The 17,191-nt window shown below is 39.7% G+C and overlaps 1 protein-coding gene and 1 long non-coding RNA gene across 2 annotated transcripts in view; one reads left to right on the forward strand and one right to left on the reverse strand.

The window, feature by feature from the left end:
- lsamp (limbic system associated membrane protein) overlaps nt 1-17,191 on the reverse strand; it is a 452,726-nt gene that overhangs the window by 19,320 nt on the left and 416,215 nt on the right. The window lies entirely within an intron of this gene.
- On the forward strand, nt 6,096-7,187 carry LOC139435018 (uncharacterized). The gene is made up of 2 exons (XR_011644298.1): nt 6,096-6,867; nt 7,088-7,187. It is a non-coding gene; the product is annotated as an uncharacterized lncRNA (long non-coding RNA).

A 17,191-nucleotide genomic window follows, 5' to 3' on the forward strand; every position in this document is an offset into this window, starting at 1 on the left:
ATATATATATATAAGGGCTAAACGTGCTCAAATACTCAGCCCAGACTGCCTGTGTTTAGGCTGCAAAATCAAATGCAGCATTCTGTCTGAAATGAAAGGGGCTTATTGTAAGTTGTTGTTGTGTTTAGGGGAAGCTCCTTATAATGTGTTGTGAAAGCTATGATACTGTACAAAGTAGAACTACTGAGACCTGCACTATATCTCAACAACATAGATTCCACTTGCATCCAGTAAAGCTTTAGCAAAGCTATAACATCATATAAATGTAAGCCAATAGCTTTACCTTTTTCTCCCTCATAGTATTTTTTTTCCATCTCTAAGGTAACACTTTGAACTGAAGATGTGTCGTAAATAAATACAGTGCAAATCAGAGCTTAAGGTGCATCATTTCCTGTTTCAGAATACACTTTTATACTCTCTTCGCACCAATTATAATTTCTCCCTCAAAGCACAGCGTTATGAGGTGGGGTGGTGAGGGATCTGGTTTGACAACTAAACATCATTTAATCTTGTGGGAGGACTTAAAGGTTGGCCAGCCGCAGTGAGGGGGATGGCATATCAGATACATGACTGACAGCTGTCATGTTAAATGAGAAGGCTGGAAAGGTCTTCGGTTGTCTGTTGCCAGGGAAGGAATGGCAAATTATCCTGCCGCCACAGCGGAAGACACTTAAAGGTTGACAGCAATGTGAAATCTTACAGGAAATAAGTCTTTATCATTTAAATGTCAACATTTTGAGTCTAATGCAAGTTTAGTAAAGTGGGTTTACAGTATCTCAAATGCAAGAGATTAACATTGACAGTGAGTAGCCTACTTTGGATTTTTCATTCTAAATTACAGTAATGGTTTATGTTACTTTAAAGATTTTATCTATACATTTGAGGTTTAAGAAAACAGAAAATAAATAAATACCTTTATTTATTGAGAGTTTAAAAAAAAAAAAAATCGAAATACAATTCAAACCTGCGTAAAGAGAACAGAAATGTAAAGTAACTAAAACTGTGTCCCTGCAAGACTCCATACCTCATGGTGAGAAGCTGATGCATTTTTACTATGACATTAACATAAAAACTATTAAATATAAATTAAAATGTGTTGCTTGCAGCTGGCTTTCATTTTCTTTCTGTCAAGTGAACACAACACTGTCCGCGCCGCAGGGAACGACGGTGGAGCTTTGAGTGCTATCTTTTCACTGCATTCTGAAGAGAGATTTGTCAGGACATAAAAGCCTTCACCCATTCACCAACAAAGCACAGACACATGTTCACTTTGTTTATTTTGGTGCAAACCTTTAAACAAAATGTCCTGCATGGAAGAATAAAATACCGACTTCCTGTTGTTAAGACTGCATTATCGATTGCTGGTGTAGCCATAGCAACAATAGAACATGTCATAATTCAAACATGTCACAAATTCCTTTTTTTTACTAAAGGGGTTTCACCGAGTATTGCCGTAGCCTTTTCAAATCGTGAAACGAACTCATGAATCCCGCTGATGTTGCACAGGTTGTTCAAAAGCACTTAGCCCCAAGGATAACTCATCGCTTCAAGTGTTCCCCTGAGCCTACAAGGCTAACCAATGTTAACAACCACTGCATGCCACACAAGGCTTATGCGTAAAAGGATTTGACTGTCAGTTCCAAGTGATGCTTCTAAAATGATCTTTAATGACTTACTTTATGCTGAGTTTGCATCTGTCTACTGATCAAAGGACAAGGGAGCCATAAGCCTAATGGAGGTTGACATGTACAGTGGAGGTTGATCTCAGTCTCCACAGTGCCCTAACACGATCTCTCATCACAGGAGAGCTGTTGCAGAACATTTCAGGCTTTCAGAGTGCGATCTCATCAAGATCACAATGCATGGTGATAATGATGTGCAAAACCCATCGATTCATTCATTCATTAACTTATTCATGCGGCAAGGCACAGCCCTAAAAGTGCAATTAAATTCTGCAGTAAAACTCCCTGCTGCAAAGTAATGATCATTTTAAGAACATAATTTAGACTTAGCATGGTACTCATGAAGGAATCCACAAATTATTATCTTATCTTTGATCTTAATAACTGTTTAATTGCGCAGCGTAAGAAAAAAAGAAGAAAAGGTAGTCTTGTCTTTTTAGCACCTTGCCACTTCACTGTTAAGACACTAATGCAACAGGTCACACAGATAGAGAACTATGCATATATATAATTACTATCAGACTGATAAAAAGAATTCACTCATGTATTATAAATTACTATAATAACATGTGGATGTATAATCATGCTTTCACTTCAATATAAGCACCGAATGGTCATACTTATTGAGCAATTCTTTACAACGACGGATGGTAATGGGCATATTTAATTTGCATGATTTGTAGTTAATAATTAGCATTTTGGCTCGATTATGTATTCCAGTTCATTAACATGCAATTTAACTGTATGTCGATACATTACTTTTCCACACTCATAATTAATGAATAATAGTTTTCCCCTGAGTGCCCACGATTGAAGCCTTTTGTCGAAACTTGGCAGTAACACATTCTAAGAAAAGGAAGGCAGGAATTGAGAGAGAATGAGACAAAGGCAAGAAACAAACGGAAAGACAGCACAGATTTATAACTAGCACAATAACAGAGGTCGAGAGGATCTACTGTAGCCCTGTCATGTGTGGCAGCACATTTGCCACCGCTCAGAAGACCTCGTCTGCACAATGAGAGATATGCACGGGTAAGATTCTGGGTAATGATCCAGCTATGCGTTATTATCATAAAACCCGGGCAACCTTTGTCGAGATGGTATAAACACAGACAATCTAGCATATTCCCTTTTAATTGCCTTGCCTTCTGTGCAGGGCAGTGAGAAAGGGTGAATAGTGGAAGGGATGGGAAAGCGGGACGGAAAGAGAAAGAGGGAGAGTTTGTCTTGTTGTCGAGAGCAACTCTTTAACTGCAGATAATGCCGAGCAAACCTGACAGGGAAAAGGGATGAGAAGGAGATAGAGGAAACCGGAGGCACAACTGTGTTTTTCTGAAAAGTTATCCCTACTTTTTTCTCGACCCATACAGTATATACACAGAGAGAAATAGAAGGACAGAGTAGGGAGAGAGAGAAGCTAATAAAACGTATGCTTCTAAAATACTCAACTGCCACTAGAATATAAAAAAGCAGAGGAGTGTTATTTCCCCACATCTGTTTAATACAGAAACAAACTATGCTATTATTGTAACACCAAGCAGAACACAAACATTAGCCTCTGGCAAAAACAAGGATTAGGAGGGTTTTAAGAACATAACGTCACACACTCTTGTCTTTAGAGGACAACTTAATGCCGCCGCTTCGCATCTTCAAATTACCAATAAATATTAATAAATAAACACAAACTGTTGTTGCTGTTGACCCACGGTTAGGGCATGGTTTACCAAACCTGTAAACAAGGTTGAAAAGGCTCTTAAAGCGAACATCAATGGTTTCATATCTCTTAGTTTCTGACAATTGCAGCTCTTTGCACCATTTTACAAAACATACTTTCTTATTTTCCTGTTGAGCTGCGTTTATGATCATATCAAATTTGCCAATGCATAATACTTAACATTTTATTGGTGGTATTTTGTATCAGTTATCCCATAGAGATCAGGGGCTATTCTGAGGCCTGCTGTGACATGTCTGCAGCAGCTTTAACACAGCTTCACATAATAAAGACAACGTTAAAACAACATATTAAAAAGGGGATTGCACACAAACCAATTGAGAATTGTGGTTATTAATACCATTCATTACATAAAACCCAGATATTTCCCTCATGAGTTGGTAAAGACCAAAATCAGAGATGGAAGAAAGTAAATCAATTCACAAATACACTTTAAATGTGAGTGTAATGTTCACCGCTCCCATCTGCTCTCCAAAAAGTTAAAACCTAAGAAACACAAATGAATAAAGATAATAGTCAAGGAACTGATGTCTGGTTATCTTTTTATTTTTTAGCTGGAAAGAAATGTAATGATTTCCTGCTACCATGTGTCAAGTCTCTGTGGATGGAACGTCTCTTAAATCTCCAGGATTTTTCTCAAAAGTCCCTTTTTATTATTCCTCTAATTCAGAGCGGTTTCTACTCCAAAACTGCATTCCTATCTGATGATCACATAAAATACCAAAACTCACAACCCATACCCCCTACAACCTCTCCAGTTTACCTTCTCTATCAGGGTCTCCAAACACTAACTCCAAACACACAGTTTGCCTGTATGATGTAAGAGGTTATCATGGACAGCGAGGAGATAATGAATGTATCTTTCCCTGGCTGTAACATCACTCACATCCGCCGATAGCATCTCCACACACTATGTACCAGCAAACCACCGGACCACCGTTACCGTTTGAAGCAATCTACACTCCAATGGATCTCTCCGAGTGACTTGCTGTGGTGCTCTCGCTCACATCAACTGGAAAACCCATTTTGCAGGGCCTCAGCCCGGCCAATTTCTATCCGTCACAGGTAGCGGGGAATTGACTCTGCGACATGTAGCATATCACTTTAAAGTGACAGTAAAACGGGAAATCACTTTGTGCCAGCCACATGCTCTTGTCACCTTCCATAAGAACTTTGTTCAGTCAGAGGGAAAAGTCCTTAAAGCTAAACGGTTTGTTGGGGAAAGATAGCGAATCAGTGCCAAGTCCTGTCTCATTGCACCCACTCAGGACACACAGTGCAAGGAGCAAGTGAGTCTCAGAATAGGATACTTTAAATTGACAAACATACTCGCGACGTGAAGTGACTAATGCAGATGCACTCCCATTCATGCTGGCATTAACCTAATGTTTAACTGAAACTTAAGCAAAAAAAAGCCACAAAATATACCTTCACACAAACACCCTCACACACACACTAACAACAATGTTTAGCAGCTGCATGGCGGCCCTCAAACCTACACACACACTGAGAATGAACATCCCACACAGACAAGCACACAGTTGCAATAAAAAGTATGTGAACCCTTTGGATTCTCCACACATAGCGTCGTGTGTTCCTTCCAAAAAACTCAACTTTGGTTTCATCTGTCCACAGAATATGTTGCCAGTAGTGCTGTGGAACATCCAGGTGCTCTTTTGCAAACTTCAAACGTGCAGCAATGTTTTCTCTGGACAGCAGTGGCTTCCTCCGTGGTGTCCTCCCATGAACTCCATTCTTGTTCAGTGTTTTACGTATCGTAGATTCGTCAACAGAGATGTTAGCAGCATGTGCCAGAGATTTCTTTAAGTCTCTAGCTCAGTGGTTCCCAAACGGTGTGCCGCGGCACACTGGTGTGCCGTGAGGCAAGTCCGGGTGTGCCGTGGGATTTTGTGACAACCATACGTTATTATTGCAATATACAACTACACAAAAATAATTATTTTTTAAATGTACTATATCAGTACTTTGTAGGTTTATATGTACGTAATCTGCGCGACTTGCGCGTCCACATCTCCGCGTGCAGTGCTGCATAAACATGGCTGAGTCAGCGATAACTCTCGAGGGGTGGAGGTATGCCCATTATTTTGAGTTCATCCGAAGAATAGACAGGAATGTGACGGTGAGGTGCAAACTGTGTCCAGGCCAGAAGCTGTTATCCACTGCTGTAAACACCACGTCAAACCTCAACAAGCACCTGCAAAGAACACATGCTAAGGTGGAGCTACCGCACACGCTATTTGTTGTTATCACAGTCTGTTCTTCTTCTCTGTCTTCCGGTTGTTGCCTGTTTTGAATGACGAATACACACTCCCGGCGCCTGCTGGTAAGGAGAGTTATTGTACGTGCTCGGCTGAAGTCTTTGCGGTGTCTGGTTCCAGTGCAACACATGGCCAACACGCAGGAGAACACGCCGACGCAATAGAGAGGCGAAGTCACGCCCATCTACTTCCGGCCCATGGGACCCCGGAAGCGAAAAATTAACATTGAATTCAATGGAGAGAGAACACGTATCTTTTGATCCCGTTTGAATTGTGCCACGAACTACACATATGATGTTTCTCAATCTTAAACAATAAGTTCCATATCAAAAAAGTCACATTTTGTCGTAAAACTGTTGAAATATAAGACTATGAAAAATACGCGACTACAAATCCCAAATCCCATTCTGGCTCGCGTAAGTGATGTCACAGGCGATAATGCTCCAAGTGGTTGCGACTCGTAATTAAAGCGAAGAAGAAGATCTCATAACCGATTTATTCCCTCCAATAAATAAGAGATTGCTAAAAATAAATGCACTTTTACAAGATGCATGTGTGCTTTGTACCAGGTTGTAATCACATAAGTGATCAAACCACTTGCTCGTTCTATCGATTGCCGTCTGATGAAAGGACCAGGAGTCGCCGGATTCAGACATATCAGGTAATACACATGTTGTGCATGGAACATATAGTCAAGTTAGCTACCTAGCTAGTAGCGACGAGTAGCGAGCACGTTAGTTAGCATTACATTACTTAGCCTTGTCATTTTTAGTAGCCTTACCATGAAGTTATTATTTTATTACATGAAGTAAGAGTAAGAGTAGATGGTAAGTATTTCGTGAAACATTTGAAGAGTAGCCTATACTGCGCCATCCACCGGGTGCTAAGGAAGCAGTCAGGGAGAGTCGAAGGCAGGCAGGGAGCTTTGCATGACAGATTCTTCTGGACGTGTTTCATTGTGATGACAGTAAGGGTGAGTCAATCTGTTTGTTGGAAAGACAGTAGTTGAGTGATTACTGAGAGAAAATGATTAGAAGAGGTAATTATTCAAAGTGTTGTTACTTTAAAGTGTTGTTACTGACCTTTTTCTCTTTTATTTCCTTTCCCTCACCTGTAACTGCTGAGACCCTGAGGAACATGCACACTGACCTGCCCTGGCAACCTGATTTCCACTGTACGTAATAGTATTTGGTTATGGTATATTATTTATATACATCAAAGGCACAATGCACCCCCCAGAGACACACATGTATTGAGTGTGATATTGTGCATAGGTCAAGTGAAATCATCTTTACACACTAGAAAACTGTAGGAGCGGCAACTTGTTTTGAAATTGTATTTTTAATATCCGAAAATGAAGTTGATCTGTTTTCTTTATTCTTCTCTCTTCCCAGCTCCATCCATCACCGTGCTCTGTTCCTGCAGGTCCTGCTTGCTAATCAATGCTCATATGTTTTCACACAATTACAAATAAAGTCAATGTATTGTATGACATGAAGTTGTGCTTCATTCGGAGTCAATAATACATTCATTCTGCCTTCATCCATTCTGCCTTCAACTGCACAATGACTGTGGACTGCACCGACATCCATGTAGCTGCCCCCCCAGTAAGATGAACCAAGCAAAGAGGGTCAACATCATGCCTAAGGACATCCAGCTGGCCCGCTGCATCCGCGGAGAGAGGGCTTAGACTGACCTGAGACCAGCACACCCAAACACAACGGCTCTTTTAAGAGCCACCTACAGTTTCAAAGAGTTGCAATCCTACGTTATTATAATGATTAAACTGGTTCATGTGTCACTTAGTTTACTGAACCGTGATGAATGAAAGAAATTAGTGAGGTAGTGGTTTAAAGAAGTTACAAAGACATTCATATATGAGTGACAGGTCAGTGTAAACACAAGCTTCTGTCAATTATGGATCATTCAAACTATATACAAATAATATGTAATAAAGTTCTAAAACAAGTATTCGGTATATTCCTTGATAGCTTTTGGAGAAGGTTGTTTTTAAGTTTACTAAAAATCTATCGTTTCAACTGTTTCACTTTATAAAAAGGAACAGGTGAGTAGAGCATCATTGAGTTTCTTATTCTGTCAGTAAATTATCCAGATGAAATGTTTATCATTATTTTAGTCAACCCTAAACAAATTGATTGTACCTTTTTAATAATGACCTTACATGGTTAAGTTAAATTAACTTCAATCAAATCTGTTCTGAGAACAAACTAATAAATGTTTAAAGATAGGAACTTGCCATCCCACTGAAAAACAGTCCGTAGAGATTTAAAGGCGTAGTTGTAGTTCAGTCCAACGTTTCATTTGGATTAATTTCTCCAACAGTCAACTATTTTCATAAAGAATATATATATTTTTCAAAGTCAACTTTATTGTCAATCTTACTCAGTTTGTGTTTATAGACAGAGAGATCAAAAAGACGTTTCCAACAATCCCAAATACGAAAAATTAAATTATACAATTTACAGATATGTAATGTATACAAATATATATATATCCTATATACAACATCATGTATAATGATGGTGTATGATGTAGAAGGAAGTGTGGTAGATAACAAGTAAATATAGAGTTACATACAGATCCATGTTACAGCAAAAGATGGAATAACTAAGAAGCACGCAGTATAATAATAATTACATGCAACAATGAAATAACTGCTCAGCGTCTCCACCACAATCCCAATCTGCTGTGTCCTGTTTTCCTCCCCTCTGCATAACACCCCATCACACATACGGAACACAACGCAGAGTCTGAGGGTGTTAAGAGTATGTTTATTTAAATGTCCTCCTCTCTACTGGCCAACACAGGGAGCATATGCTGGGTGTAGAATTGTTCCAGGAGGAGGAGATTTCCATGCCATGCAGGGTCTTTGGGGATGAGGATGATGATCGCCTCCTTCGTGGTCCACACAACAAAGTAGCAGACTCCGGTCTGTGATGTGCAGCTGCCCTTGGACCTGGTGCCAGTATGGGTGATACAGTATATGACCCACCCTCCTCACGGAGACAGAAGGATGGTAACTGGACTGCCTCCGCGATGGTCATGTTCATGTCACCAAAATCCTTGAATCTACACACAGCAAATAAACTCAAATGACACAACGAGATGTAAAAGGAGATCACACATACAGTATAGACTATATAAAACTGTCCGCTTCAATCTGAAGAGCAACTAAAACAAAACACGGGAGTGTACCTTGTTAGCTAATGTTAGCTAGCTGACATTAACGTTACACATTGCACTCATATTACTCACCGAAACCTTGTAAAGCCGGTCCCGCTGCTCTTACAGAACCGACTAACTCCCCTTTCGTGTATGTACAGCTCTCAACGTGTCCAGACTTGTAGTCACCTCGTTTTATACTTTTATTCTCATTCTGAAAGAAACAGGTGAAACGTGCTAACGTGACGGCCGTCTTTGTGATGGTGACGCGTATTGTGCGAGACGAGAGACCTGTAGTTCACTCAGCGGTTTCACACAAAAAAATGTGTAACTTCACAGTTTTACGACACATTTTTATTTTTTTGACTTGCAAAATATTCTTTTAAATTGACAAACATCATATGTGTCATTCGTGGCACAATTCAAACGGGATCAAAAGATAACCTTTCTCTCTCCATTGACTTCAATGTATAATTTTACGCTTCCGGGGTCCCATGGAGGCTCCCGGAAAGGGAGGGACTTCGCCTCTCTATAGCGTGAGCAGAGATAGACTGCGCAAAATATACAGATAGCAGGAGACAGAGGACAGCCACGGTCAGATAGCAGGAGACAGAGGACAGCCACGGTCAGATAGGAAAACATTCAGGATCTGGATCAGTCTTATGCGACAATGGAAACTGAACGAAAGAGAACATTTGAAACTTTAGCAATCTGCGTGATCTGCCTTCAGAGGGGCGGGCCGGCCCTGCGAGTAAAGCAACGAGTAAAGTAACGAGTTACTTTATGTAGAGAGTAACGAAGTAGTGTAATATATTACTTTTTTTTTTAAAGTAATATGTAATATATTAATTTATTTTTAGTAACGACCCCATCTCTGCTGAAATGTTACATTTATAATTTGTAGTTCAGGACCATTGACAATGCAGCTTCCTTGCATTGACAGTTCTCTGTGCTGAATTTCCTTTGTCTCATGTTTAATGTTGTGACCTGTCTGGTTTAAATGAGTGTGTTGCTGCTTTGATGAAGCCTAATTTGATAACGTTTCAAATTAATTTCTGAAATATTTCGTTAATAAATATTTCATGAGTAATATAGTTGTCTTTGTCACATTTTATTTGGCATTAGTAAATAATTATGCACATAATACAGATATTTTACATGATATGAGTGATAACACGTGTTATAAGGGCTATTTTGCACAATAGGTGTGCCTTGAGATTTTTACTTGTCCTTTGGTGTGCCTTGGGCACAAAAAGTTTGGGAACCACTGCTCTAGCTGACACTCTAGGATTCTTCTTCACCTCATTGAGCATTCTGCGCTGTGCTCTTGCAGTCATCTTTACAGGACGGCCACTCCTAGGGAGAGTAGCAACAGTGCTGAACTTTCTCCATGTATAGACAACTTGTCTTACCGTGGACTGATGAACATCTAGGCTTTGAGATACTTTTGGAACCCTTTCCAGATTTATGCAGGTCAACAATTCTTAATGGTAGGTCTTCTGAGAGCTCTTTTGAGCGAGGCATGGTGCACATCTGGCAATGCTTCTTAAGAATAGCACATTCAAAACTGGTGTGTATTTTTTATAGGGCAGGGCAGCTTCAACCAACACCTCCAAGACGTCTCATTGATTGGACTCCAGGTTGGCTGACTCCTGACTCCAATTAGCTCTTGAAGAAGTCTTTAGCCTCGGGGTTCACATACTGTTTCCACCCTGCACTGTGAATGTTTACGTGGTGTGTTCAATAAAAACATATAATTGTTTGTGTGGTATTAGTTTAAGCAGACTGTGTTTGTCTATTGTTGTGACTTAGATGAAGATCAGAACACATTTTATGACCAACGTATGCAGAGATCCAGGTCATTCCAAAGGGTTCACTTTTTCTTGCAACTGTATCTATATAGAAGAACTGCATCCACTGTAACAAGCTGAGCTATCAGGGCAGACTGGGGAGTGACAGTTTGGATTCATGTTTACTTTTCAAGATAACCGGATATGCACTTTGAAGTTTCTATAGCACCAATGACAGATGATCCAATTTGAACTTGAGAAAGGAGACGGACAAGACGGTGGCTTTTTTTCCTTGCTGCATTCAAGCATGACCTAAAGCTGGCAAGACGATTTTGATTTTTAGCTCGTCAAAGTAGATTTGAGGACGAGTGAAGCTTCAAATGTGACTGCAGAAAGGTGGAAACCTGAAGAATTGTATAACCACAATTCTTTTTGATACTGACAGCTTCAGCAATTAAAAAATCTAAGACATTGTAGCTTCTGTTCTGTTCAGCTGCTATGACTACAAAGTGAAAGGATCTACAAAAAACTAAAAATCTCAAAATGAAATGTTAATTCTAACATTTATCAAGCCACAGTTTAGGTCCATTAATTTTGAATATGCACTAGTTATGATTGCATAGGCAGAATTTATGGTGAGAAATGAAATGAAAGTGCAGTTGAAAAAGAGCTGAGTTGACAGCGTGCTGTTGAATGATTATGAAAGGACAATTCATGTTGTTGTGTAAGCTTGTAAGATTATGCATCGATGTTTCTTTTAAATGACTTCTAAAGTTTTATAGTCTTGATTTACAGACAGGGACAGGAATTTGTTGGTGTGCGATTATGTGTGCATGAGGGACAGAAACAAATGGTAAACGGGAGGAAACCGGAATACAGAGGCCGTGCGGGTATAATGTCCGCAAAGTGTAATCCCGCTGCATTGCTGGATGCTCATCTGCATTGAAGTGTTCAATGTATTCACATAACATGTGTGTGATGTATCTGATACGTAGGTTGTAGCTCTTTCTCTATGTGTGTCTGTACATTTGTGTGTGTGTGAGAGGGTATGCACGTCGTTAATCATGAGGACAGTTCTCTGCATCAACTTCAGCTCAAACTGTAGCAAGGACTTCACTCCACAAATATTAAACTATCATGAGAACTAGGAGCTGTTACTTTATGGATCTTTACGTATTTGCATGCAGTTATTCTGAGACCGAGGACTGAAGAGCGATACGATCAGAGCTAGCCAAAGTTGAGGTGTATTGTTTCAAAGAAAAACACCTCGATGATGAAGTAGATCCGTCTTAAAAGTGAGTAGAACTTCACTTCACTAAACCCTTTTGATTTATGAGGCTTGTTTGCTGGTATTTCCGTAGAGGCGCTGGATTAAGACTTTTTTTAGGACCCTTAACTCAATTGTGTAGCTTGTGGTTTGTTGTGTTTATTTAGAGAGCTTTCTCAAAACTCCACCAATGTTTAAGACAGAGATCAGTTAAATAAGTCCTTCTTACAGTTGTTTGACCTAATGAACTTCAAATGACAGCTAACAGTCAAATGTGCTAAATCACTTAGAATATTGAAAATCATTAACATGTTGCTTCGGGTACTTGGACTTTTCAAAGAGTGCAAATATTTACTTTCATTGACATGCATACATAAAAAAGTATAGATCCTTTTTTACGGGAGACATTTGAACATGTTTTAAAATCCTAAATGGCTGTATTCTATTTAAGTTTCCCAGAAAGCCATGTGACAGCGAGGCAGCATGCACAATACCATGGACCTGAATCTGTAGCAGCTACAATAGATTTTGGCAACCATTTAAGTAAATACACTTCTCTTCCACTCTGCCATGTCAATGTATTCTGTGACTAAAGCATGTGCCTGTGCTCATCTGCTTAGCACCACTCAATGATATCCTATTTGCTCAGTGCTTGATACATTTTTCCATGTGCTTCAGTTCAGAGAGGTTACATCACATCCATCCAACACAAAGGAACCCGCCACAGATGAATGCAACATACAAGTTGGTAGTATAAAGACCACAATCATGCTCCGGGGCTGTGTTTATGAAGAGGTTACCAGGGGTTTTGCCACTGGCTGATTTGCTGATACATCCGACTGCCTTGTTAAAAAGTATTTTATATCAAATAGTCACGGGGGTTAAGATACAAGACGAGAACATCAATCCCTTTATCTGGCACAGCTTGCCGTTTGTACTCAATAAACAGTTTGCACCGCGGCAGATCAACACAAACATTCTAGAAACATAAATTCAAAAGTTAAATCTCAGCAGTATTTGTTGGTTGCAAGCTCATGGCCGGAATCAAATCTCTCAGGTCAGAAATGCATCCAACACAGTAGGAGATAGTTGACTGCCGACAGCAAAGACGGCACATTCTTTGACCAGGGGGGTATACTACGAAGCAGGATTTTCGCTTAGCCGGCTAAATTCAGGGAAAACTCCAGCTTTCCGGTCATCCGAAGCTGGTTCTCTTTTTAGCAGGCTAGATCTCCATGGTAATATATGCTAAGCAGCTAACCTGGTCGGGACCAGGTTAGGTTGACAGAGCTCAACTCAGTGAAAGCACTGCCTGCTGACCAATCAGAGCTCAGTGTGCGGAGTTTAAAGCGATCAAGTCATATTACAGGAGAAAGGAAATACAGAAAAACTGCCGTTGCAGGAAAGACGGCCGGCAAAAATCACCGACTGTGTGAACGTGAACATGAACAGAATATCACCTCCCATCTTCAGAGCAATCTGACTATTATAACATTAGCGTTAAGAAAGCTTACTTAAATATCGGCCACAAGATAAGTAACCGGATCAGAGTACATTAAGTACAGTCCGCGGCATATCACTTCATAATGTATCATATATCTCCTTATGAGTCAGCTGAGCCGTATCTGGCCGTGCAACACTCACAGTGTCACATACTGTATGCAGAAGTATTATTTTAAGCAACACATAAGTTGAGGAAACACTCGAGACAAATGTAATTGAAGTCAGATCGTGTTTTAGACGGGGCAGTGATATCATAAACCTGTTAATGTACGCATTCAAACACTTTTTCTTTTGCCAGCTGTATTCACCTTGCAGGTGCAGCTCTGTGGCTTTCATCCTGGATCAAGTGTTTAAGTCATGGATGTTTAAAGTTTAACTTCTTCATTTTTGACTAGTATTAAAGTTCACTTTTCATTCAGGAAGTATGACGCTGCGCTGTCAGTGCGCTTCTCCATGTTTGTGATTGGTCGAATGCTCCAAATACCACCCCTTTCATGTGAACGCGCACCTAACTAGATAGGAAACGGCTGGCTTGAGCGATCCACTTGATAACCAGCTTCGTAGAACAGTTTAGCGACAGCGCGTATGTTTTGGATTAGGCCAACCGGCTAACTCAAACATATCCAGGTTAGGTTGAACCAGGTTCGTAGTATAGGCCCCTGGTCTGGCAGATTATCAGGTAAATAAATAAAACAGCAAGTACATACAAAATGTAAGCCATATTTTCAGTTCGCACTCTGTGTTAGGAACTTGGTTACACAAGGATAAGGACTCAAATGCACAACCAGGGAGACAGAGATAAAGTATAAGTAATATACTTTTATTTGCCAAAAGGATATACAAAAAGAAAAAACACTCTTTGCGAGGTGACAAACATAAAGAGTTTCAATAAGGCTCAACTAAAAACGCTCACAACGTGAGGAACAAAACTTACAAATAGTTTTCAGGAGCATGAATCAGGTATGTGTCAAGAGAATCAAACACTGATGAGCAGAGTTCTGACATGAGGACAGAACAAGACGAACTGACACTGAACACTGGGAGACTGGGGAATTTAAACACTCAACAACAAGACACAGGTGAAAACAATCAGGGTGACACTGACTAGGGTGGGAGAACACATAAGGAAAGGGAGTCAAGGAACCTGAAATGAGACGTGACAAAAACAAAACATGCAGTGAAAAACAATACAACATAAACATGAAACATGACTGACTAACACTTTTGACGGTACACAACACTCTGACTTTAAGTGAAATAAATGTTAGAATCATATAGCAGAGCTTTATTGATATTTAATTGTATCTCATGTATTTTTCCAAATGAACCTTGGCAGAGAGCATAGTGTAGCTGAAGACAGTAAAACAGAGCACTAATACATCATCAAAGTATTGGCTTCTCGAAACAGCTGGACTCTATGGTCACATCTGGAAATGCCTTTGGCGGTTGGACTGCTCTCCCTGTCCTCTCTGGCAGCAAAGAGAATAGTATCCAGGCCGGTTTTATTGTATTTGTTCAGGATATCTATTTCTTCTTTCCTACAGTACGTGAAGCACCTCAGCACTTCAAAGAGAGCTACAGTCAACCTCTGCCGTTTCCCTCTCCACTGTTACAAAAATACACAAAGCCCTCAGGACAGAAAGCAGTTCAAGTTATTCCCTGCCAATGATAGCACGCATATTGTTGATTGATGTAAGAACATGTACTAGAAAACTCATAATTTTGTATTTTAATATAATACAAAAAATGGAGTGGCATTTCTTTGCTAATTGCATTGAATTGCTTAACGCTTATTCTCCAAATAACCAATACTTGCGAATATCACAACAACATTTTGTTCCACTGCTAGCATTTTCTACATTTATTCTGCTCTAACTTCATCAAGACTAACTTACAGAGACATACTGTACAGCAGTTCATTAGTCATCACTTAAGGTAACAAGGGGTAAACATGTATATGATATAGGTTTGGATCACAAAGAGACACAAGAGGAGGACTTGTTGAAAAGTTGTGCAAAACATTACATTACATGTTACTTACAATACAATCTGAGTTGGCAAAGCCTCTTTGCATAAAACCACATATGTTAGAAATGTTTAACCTTTTCTACACAAATAGTTGGCTCCATTGAGGATTATTTATGATGGCACCATCATTCTAACTGGATTTTTATCTTTAAATTAGGAAATATCTGTGTCATTTTGGTCAATTAAAGCATTGAAACCTCACTAGAGTAACCATTGTAAACCAATACTGATTTTCCTTTATTCAAGGAATACATTTGCCTGGCCATACGCTGTATACTGACACAAGAACAAGTGAGTAACAGCATGTTTTGACATCAAATCTAAACTCAGACTGACAGAATAGGGATAGCTTGGTCACATGGTGAGCCTGCATTCTGTGTAGTTTTGGTCTGACTCTGTGGTTTTTGTCCATATACTTTTAGCTTGCTTTAAAACTACCTCCTAACAAGTGATGACAAAGCAGTACTGCCACCAAACAAATTGGTTACTATTTTTATAAGATGCATGAAACGAAGCAGAGTTCGTTGAAAATGAAATGGTGCATCCACTAAGTTGTGTTTTGCTATCACACATAGAGTGGGCTAGTTAAGATGACAACTTTAGTGCTCATGCCATGTTGCTGCTACATAGGCATCTTTCATCGCGCAAAGATTATGGCTGCAATTAATGTTTTGAATGCTCTCAATTTTGTCTGCTTTAAAACATGATGGTTCCTGGTCTTGACAGTAAAGTCAAATCCACTGTTTTTCTCCCTAACCTTTAAGTGTGACATGTCTGATAGAAATGAATTATTCATTCAATTTGATCTGACCTTAATGTTAACAGAATATGTTTTTATAATTGACTTTATTCAGGCATATCCACTTCCTATAGAAGTAAGCTTTGATTGTGAGGTCACTGTTTTAACAACCGATAAAATGTGAACTTTGGAAGTGTGACGACCCCTGCCTTGTTATCTCTGGTGTGTGTATGTTCCTTTAAGGTTTTCCCTTTGGTCTATCAGCTGGGATTGAGGACACCTGGCGGCTGGAGTTAGCCGGATAAAGGACGGGGCCGGATCTCGCTCTCTCTCTCTCTCTGGCAGGAGGACGCAACGCGAAGAGCAGCAACGACCAGCTGACCTCTTGTTTCGTCGTTTGTTTCGCCTGCTTGTGTCCTTCAGCAGCAGTGAATAAACTATTTTCTATTCACGCCCTCGTTTTCTGTCGCGCGTTTGTTGTGGCTGAGAGCCAAGCCATGACAGAAGTTAATTGAAACTCCTTTCTATAAACAACTGCAATCCCCTAGACTAGAGGCAAATTCACTTTTTAAAGCTCCTGGTTTTATCTTGCCATAAAGAAAGGGGCACTTTATCCGATGCAAAGAGATATTTATGAACTTTCCATTTCTTACTGATTTATTAATATCTGAGTCTGTTCTCTAAATCCTCTTTTTCTTCTTAGTAATACTTGATTGTTCCTATATTTTACATTTTGATTTGGCCAGCTCACCAACATGGTCAACCATTTCAGCAGCAGCAGTGACTGTGTTAATCTTAAACTGTCATACCTCGATTTGCGTCAAACTAAGTCATAGAAAAACACATGATATTTATAACTCCAGGACTTGCAAATTAATCAGTGAAAAAAAGGAAGGTGTGTTTCCTGACTTTTTTTTTCTATCAAACGTCATTGTAATTGCACCAGACAGGCTGGAAGTGACATCATTTTTGCTCAGAGATCTATGGG

Source organism: Pseudochaenichthys georgianus, chromosome 13 (assembly GCF_902827115.2).
Source record: "Pseudochaenichthys georgianus chromosome 13, fPseGeo1.2, whole genome shotgun sequence".
Lineage (NCBI taxonomy): Eukaryota > Metazoa > Chordata > Actinopteri > Perciformes > Channichthyidae > Pseudochaenichthys > Pseudochaenichthys georgianus.